Source organism: Carcharhinus amblyrhynchos, chromosome 27 (genome assembly GCF_965287045.1).
Source record: "Carcharhinus amblyrhynchos chromosome 27, sCarAmb.v2.hapA, whole genome shotgun sequence".
NCBI lineage: Eukaryota > Metazoa > Chordata > Chondrichthyes > Carcharhiniformes > Carcharhinidae > Carcharhinus > Carcharhinus amblyrhynchos.
In genome coordinates, this window is record NC_137350.1 from 13,478,127 (window position 1) to 13,484,126 (window position 6,000).

The following is a 6,000-nucleotide window of genomic DNA, read 5'->3' on the forward strand; positions in this document are numbered from 1 at the left end:
TGCATTTAGAGAGTCCATCTCCTTCCATTCCCATCCTATTCATCTAGATGTTCCTTAAATGCTGCTATTGTACCTGCTCCCAGCACCTCCCTGGGCAGCGCATTCCAGACATTCACCATCCTTTGTATAAAAAAATTAATCTCACATCTTCTCTAAACCTTTCCCCATGTATCTTAAATTTATGACCTCTAGAACTTGACTTATCTACCCTAGGAAAGAGCCTCTTGACTATCCACTCTGTCCATGTAAACCTCGATCAGGTCACCCCTGAACCCAAGTCATTCCAGTGAGAACAAACGGAGTTTATCCAACCTCTCCTCATAGCTAATACCCTCCAGACCAGGCAACATCCTGTAGTGTTACGTTATGTTCATAAATTTCTGTACTGGTGGAGTCTTTGCCAGTGTAGGTCTATCAAGGCTATCAGTCATTCTGAATCCAGCCATGAAGATGCCATTTTTATTGTTTCAAACATTCTGTGATAGTACTGCAGAGAACAATGATTTAATCATTGTGAAACCTCCAGTCCATTGACACAGTCCACACCTCCCGCTGCCTCAAAAAAGCAGCCATTGTAATCAAGGATCCCATGCATCCCAGACATTCTCTTTTCCACCTTCTTCTATCAGGAAAATGATACAAAAGAGATTATGTACCAACCAACTCAAGAACAACTTCTTCCCTGTTGCCATCAGACTTTTGAATGGACCTACCTTGTAAAAACATAAGACCTAGGAGCAGGAGTAAGCCATCTGGCCCCTCGAGCCTGCTCCGCCATTCCATAAGATTATGGCTGATCTTTTCATGGATTCAGCTCCACTTACCTGCCCGCTCACCATAACCCTTAATTCCTTCACAGTTCAAAAATCTATCTATCTTTACCTTAAAAACATTCAACGAGGTAGCCTCAACTGCTTCACTGGTCAGGGAATTTCACAGATTCACAATCCTTTGGGTGAAGAAGTTCCTCCTCAACTCAGTCCTAAATCTGCCCCCCTTATTTTGAGGCTAGGTCCCCTATTTCTAGTTTCACCCACCAGTGGAAACAACCTCCCATCTTCTAGTTTATCTATTCCCTTCATAATCTTATATATTCCCATAAACCCCTTCCTTCATTCTTCTAAATTCCAGTGAGTATAGCCCCAGTCTACTAAGGCTCTCCTCATAAGCCAACCCTCTCATCTTCAGAATCAACCTAGTGAATCTCCTTTGCACCCCCTCCAGTGCCAGTACATCTTTTTTCAAGTAAGGTGACCAAAACTCCCAGTGTGACCTCGCAAACCCCTGAACAGCCGCAACATAACTTCCCTGTTTTTAAATTCCATCCCTCTAGCAATGAAGGACAAAAATTCTACCTGCCTTCTTAATTACTTGCTGCAACTGCAAACCAATGTTTTGCAATTCATGCACAAGGACACCCAGGTCCCTCTGCACAGCAGCATGCTGCAATTTTTTTATCATTTAAACAATAGTCCATTTTGTTGTTATTCCTACCAAAATGGGTGACCTCACATTTACCCACATTGAACTCCACCTGCCCGACTCTGAAACACTCTAGTGGGGTGGGAGAGCCTGGAGAATTCAGTCCTGGGCCTGCTAATTACATTAAAATTAGATTTAAATTAAGATTTAAGTATTTACGGTTTCCAGCGCAGTTCTGATGGCGCCGGTTACCCGGGGCTGGGAGATGCACATTCAGCGGGAACACATGCGCGAATCCCATGCATGCCCAGACACAAGATTCTCTCACCCCGCTGCACTAGAAAATTAGCACGACGAGATGGGAGAACCACTCCCCCTCCCCTCCCCCAGCCCCCCCACCCCCTCTCCCCACCCCCTCCACAAGAGCTTTCTCTCACCCGAGACAAATACCTGACCTTCCTTCGTCAGACGCTGACTGTTCACTTCCAGCATTTTCTGTTTTAAGAGCATGATCTTGTCGGACTAGCTGCTACTAAGGTGGCCGTTCAAGTGGCATTCAGACACAGTGTGGAGTTACTGTAGACAAGTTAGTGCTAAAGTCAGGTTTCAGTTTAATTCAAAGCAAAATATTCAGACACCTTCCACAGGAGATCAACCATCTTACAAATCATGTAGGGGTCACAACATGTCATGGGAAACCAAATATTATTGTCTGAAATAACGTGAGACTGTGAAGAATGTTACAACTCAAAATATGGGAGCCTTTACATTGCACTGGTATGGTGGCCCCTATGGATTATTTTGGTCCTGTTCCCTTTCTTCCCAAACACACATGATCAGTAATGTCAATGATTTAAAATGAAACATTTGTTCGCTGTGTGGCTCTGAAGTTTATCATTTTTCCATGTGGGAAATTAATGTGTTCACAGCATGTTTTAAATCAGACAATGGTTGGTATATGCCTTTTGTTCCCTGGATACTTTCCCAGCCTTTGCCCGTACGCTAACTTTGAAGCTGCTGCAACTTAATACACGTTGAATAATTTACATGGCAAAAGTACTGAAGCATTTACAAATGTACTGAAATATTACCGCATGGCGCATTGAAGTGTGATGCTGGGGTTGGCTTTCAACCCATTGGCATTGTCATTGAGCCTGTGATTGGCCAGCCTGTTTCCGTAGCAACACACAGTTCTGACAATGCAGGTAAAACAAATATGTACACTGCATGCAGAGTCTAACCCTCAGGAAGCCAGAGACTGACTGGAAAGTCTGTCCATTACAATTGCACATTGGTAAAAATAATGAGAACAGTTGCGCTATGACATGAGGCAGGCTTTTCACAATAGCCAAAGTAATGGGCCAACAAGTGCAGTTTGGAACTGAGTATATACCTGGGAGTTTGGTGAGTGGAGAGTTTGGTGAGTGGGGGAGTTTAGGGAATGGGACAGTTTGGTGAGTGGGGGAGTTTGGTGAGTGGGGGAATTTGGTGAGTGGGGGAGTTTGGTCAGTGGGGGAGTTTGTTGAAGTGGGGGAGTTTGGTCAGTGGGGGAGTTTGCTGAGTGGGGAGTTTGGTGAGTGGGGGAGTTTGGTGAGTGGGGGCGTTTGGTGAGTGGGGGAGTTTGGTGAGTGGATGGATTGTGAATGGGAGAGTTTGGTGAGTGGGGGAGTTTGGTGAGTGGGGGAGTTTGGTGAGTGGGGAGTTTGGTGAGTGGGGAGTTTGGTGAGTGGGGAGTTTGGTGAAGTGGGAGAGTTTGGTGAGTGGGAGGTTTGGTGAGTGGATGGATTGTGAATGGGGGAGTTTGGTGAGTGGGGAGTTTGGTGAGTGGGGGAGTTTGGTGAAGGGGGGGAGTTTGGTGAAGGGGGGGAGTTTGGTGAGTGGGGGAGTTTGGTGAGTGGGAGAGTTTGGTGAAGTGGGGAGTTTGGTGAAGGGGGGGAGTTTGGTGAGTGGGGGAGTTTAGGGAATGGGACAGTTTGGTGAGTGGGGGAGTTTGGTGAGTGGGGGAATTTGGTGAGTGGGGTAGTTTGGTCAGTGGGGGAGTTTGTTGAAGTGGGGGAGTTTGGTCAGTGGGGGAGTTTGCTGAGTGGGGAGTTTGGTGAGTGGGGGAGTTTGGTGAGTGGGGGCGTTTGGTGAGTGGGGGAGTTTGGTGAGTGGATGGATTGTGAATGGGAGAGTTTGGTGAGTGGGGGAGTTTGGTGAGTGGGGGAGTTTGGTGAGTGGGGAGTTTGGTGAGTGGGGAGTTTGGTGAAGTGGGAGAGTTTGGTGAGTGGGAGGTTTGGTGAGTGGATGGATTGTGAATGGGGGAGTTTGGTGAGTGGGGAGTTTGGTGAGTGGGGGAGTTTGGTGAAGGGGGGGAGTTTGGTGAAGGGGGGGAGTTTGGTGAGTGGGGGAGTTTGGTGAGTGGGAGAGTTTGGTGAAGTGGGGAGTTTGGTGAAGTGGGGAGTTTGGTGAAGGGGGGGAGTTTGGTGAGTGGGGGAGTTTGGTGAGTGGGAGAGTTTGGTGAGTGGGAGAGTTTGGTGAAGTGGGGAGTTTGGTGAGTGGGGAGTTTGGTGAGTGGGGAGTTTGGTGAGTGGGGGAGTTTGGTGAGTGGGGGAGTTTGGTGAGTGGGGAGTTTGGTGAGTGGGGAGTTTGGTGAGTGGGGGAGTTTGGTGAAGTGGGGAGTTTGGTGAGTGGGGAGTTTGGTGAGTGGGGGAGTTTGGTGAGTGGGGAGTTTGGTGAAGTGGGGGAGTTTGGTGAGTGGGGAGTTTGGTGAGTGGGAGAGTTTGGTGAGTGGGGGAGTTTGGTGAGTGGGAGAGTTTGGTGAGGAGAGAAAGGAGGTGCTCCTTTTACTTTTTCTAACTTTTTCACCCTGTGGAATTTGGATCTTACTCTTATAGGGAATGAAGCTGTTTGTTGAATATCTGGGAAGTGATCACCTTCTTTTCTAGTCTGAAAGTTTAAACTGATACAGGAACTGGTGGTAAGATTTAATAAAACATATGATAAAACTAAAAATAAATAATTGAATAATACAATGAAGTAGTTTATTAAAACATTAAGCATGGCATTGCAGGTAATATGTCATGCTGGCAGCGTGTGCAAATTCCTGGATGCCAGTGTGATCCAGGGTAACATACCTGCAGTATGTGCTCGAGGATCGAGGAGATTCAGCTCACAGTCATTGAGCTGGAGGCTGAGCTGCAGACACTATGACACATCAAGGACGGGGGAAGTTACATGGATGCTTTGTACCAGGAGGCAGTTACACTCCTGATGATGGGCTGTTCTGATTTGGTCCTCGGTCAGGGGCAGGAGAGCGTGATTATGAGTGAGGCACATAAGAGGACCCAGAGGCAAGAATGCAAGAGCCTCAACCTTTGCCGTTATCCCACAGGGTTGAGGTTCTCTCAGCTTGTTTGGATCAGAGTGGGGGCTGTAAGATGGATAGTTTGACAGACCGTGGTGTCGTAGTGCAGGAAGCCATTCAGGTGGGGAAGGAATATAGCAATAGTAAGAGACAGTGAAGAATACTGACATCATTCTGTGCAGCAAAGAACAAGGGCTGTGTTTTTCAGGACATCTGCTCTGGGCTGGAGAGTGACCAGCAGTAGGGTGGGAGGATCCAGGCATCGCAGTAGGTACCAATGGCATGGGTCAAACTAGGAAAGTGGTTCTGCACAGAGTGTATGAGGAATTAGGCAGCTCATTAAAAAGCCGAGCTTCCAAGATAATTATCTTTGGAGCCACGTGCAAATTGGCATAGGGTGCATAAAATTATACATGTGAATGCATGGCTCAAAGACTGGTGTGGGAGAAATGGCACCAGTGCTGGTTAAAGTAGGGGCTCTACTGTGTGGACGGTATACACCGTGCTGGGACTGGTGTTCTAGCGATCTGCTTAGCTGAGGAAGTTGAGAGGGTTCAATACTAGATACTAGGGGAAGGCAAATTCAGGAAGATGCGATAAATCAAAGAGTAAAGAGAAGGCAAGAGAAAGACGTATTAACGCAGGAAATGATAAACAGGCTGTGACAGGAAAGGACAGGGAGTACAAATCCAACAGTAAATCTGCAGATAAGGCTAGAGGTTACAAAAATAATAGAAGGACAAAACTAACACAGCAAATTGAAGTATAATGTAGGAAAATGTGAAATTGTCCATTTTGATAGCCAAAATAAAAAATAAGCATATTATAGGGGAGGCAATAGCCTAGTGGTATTATAGCCAGATTATTAATTCAGGAAACTCAGCTAACATTCTGAGGACCGGGGTTCAAATCCCACCACAGCAGACGGTGGAATTTGAATTCAATGAAAAATAAAAATATCCAGAATTAAGAATCTACCGATGATCATGAAACCTTTGTCAGAAACATCCATCTGGTTTCCTAATATCCTTTAAGGAAGGAAATCTGTCATCTTTACCTGACCTGACCTACATGTGACTCCAGAGCCACAGCAATGTGGTTGACTCTTAACTGCCCTCCAAGGGCAACTAGTGATGGGCAATAAATGCTGGTCAACCAGCGACGTCCATGTCCCACAAATGAATGAAAAAAAGACAGAAAGATTGATAGAGTTGCTGGTAGCGTCAGGAGAT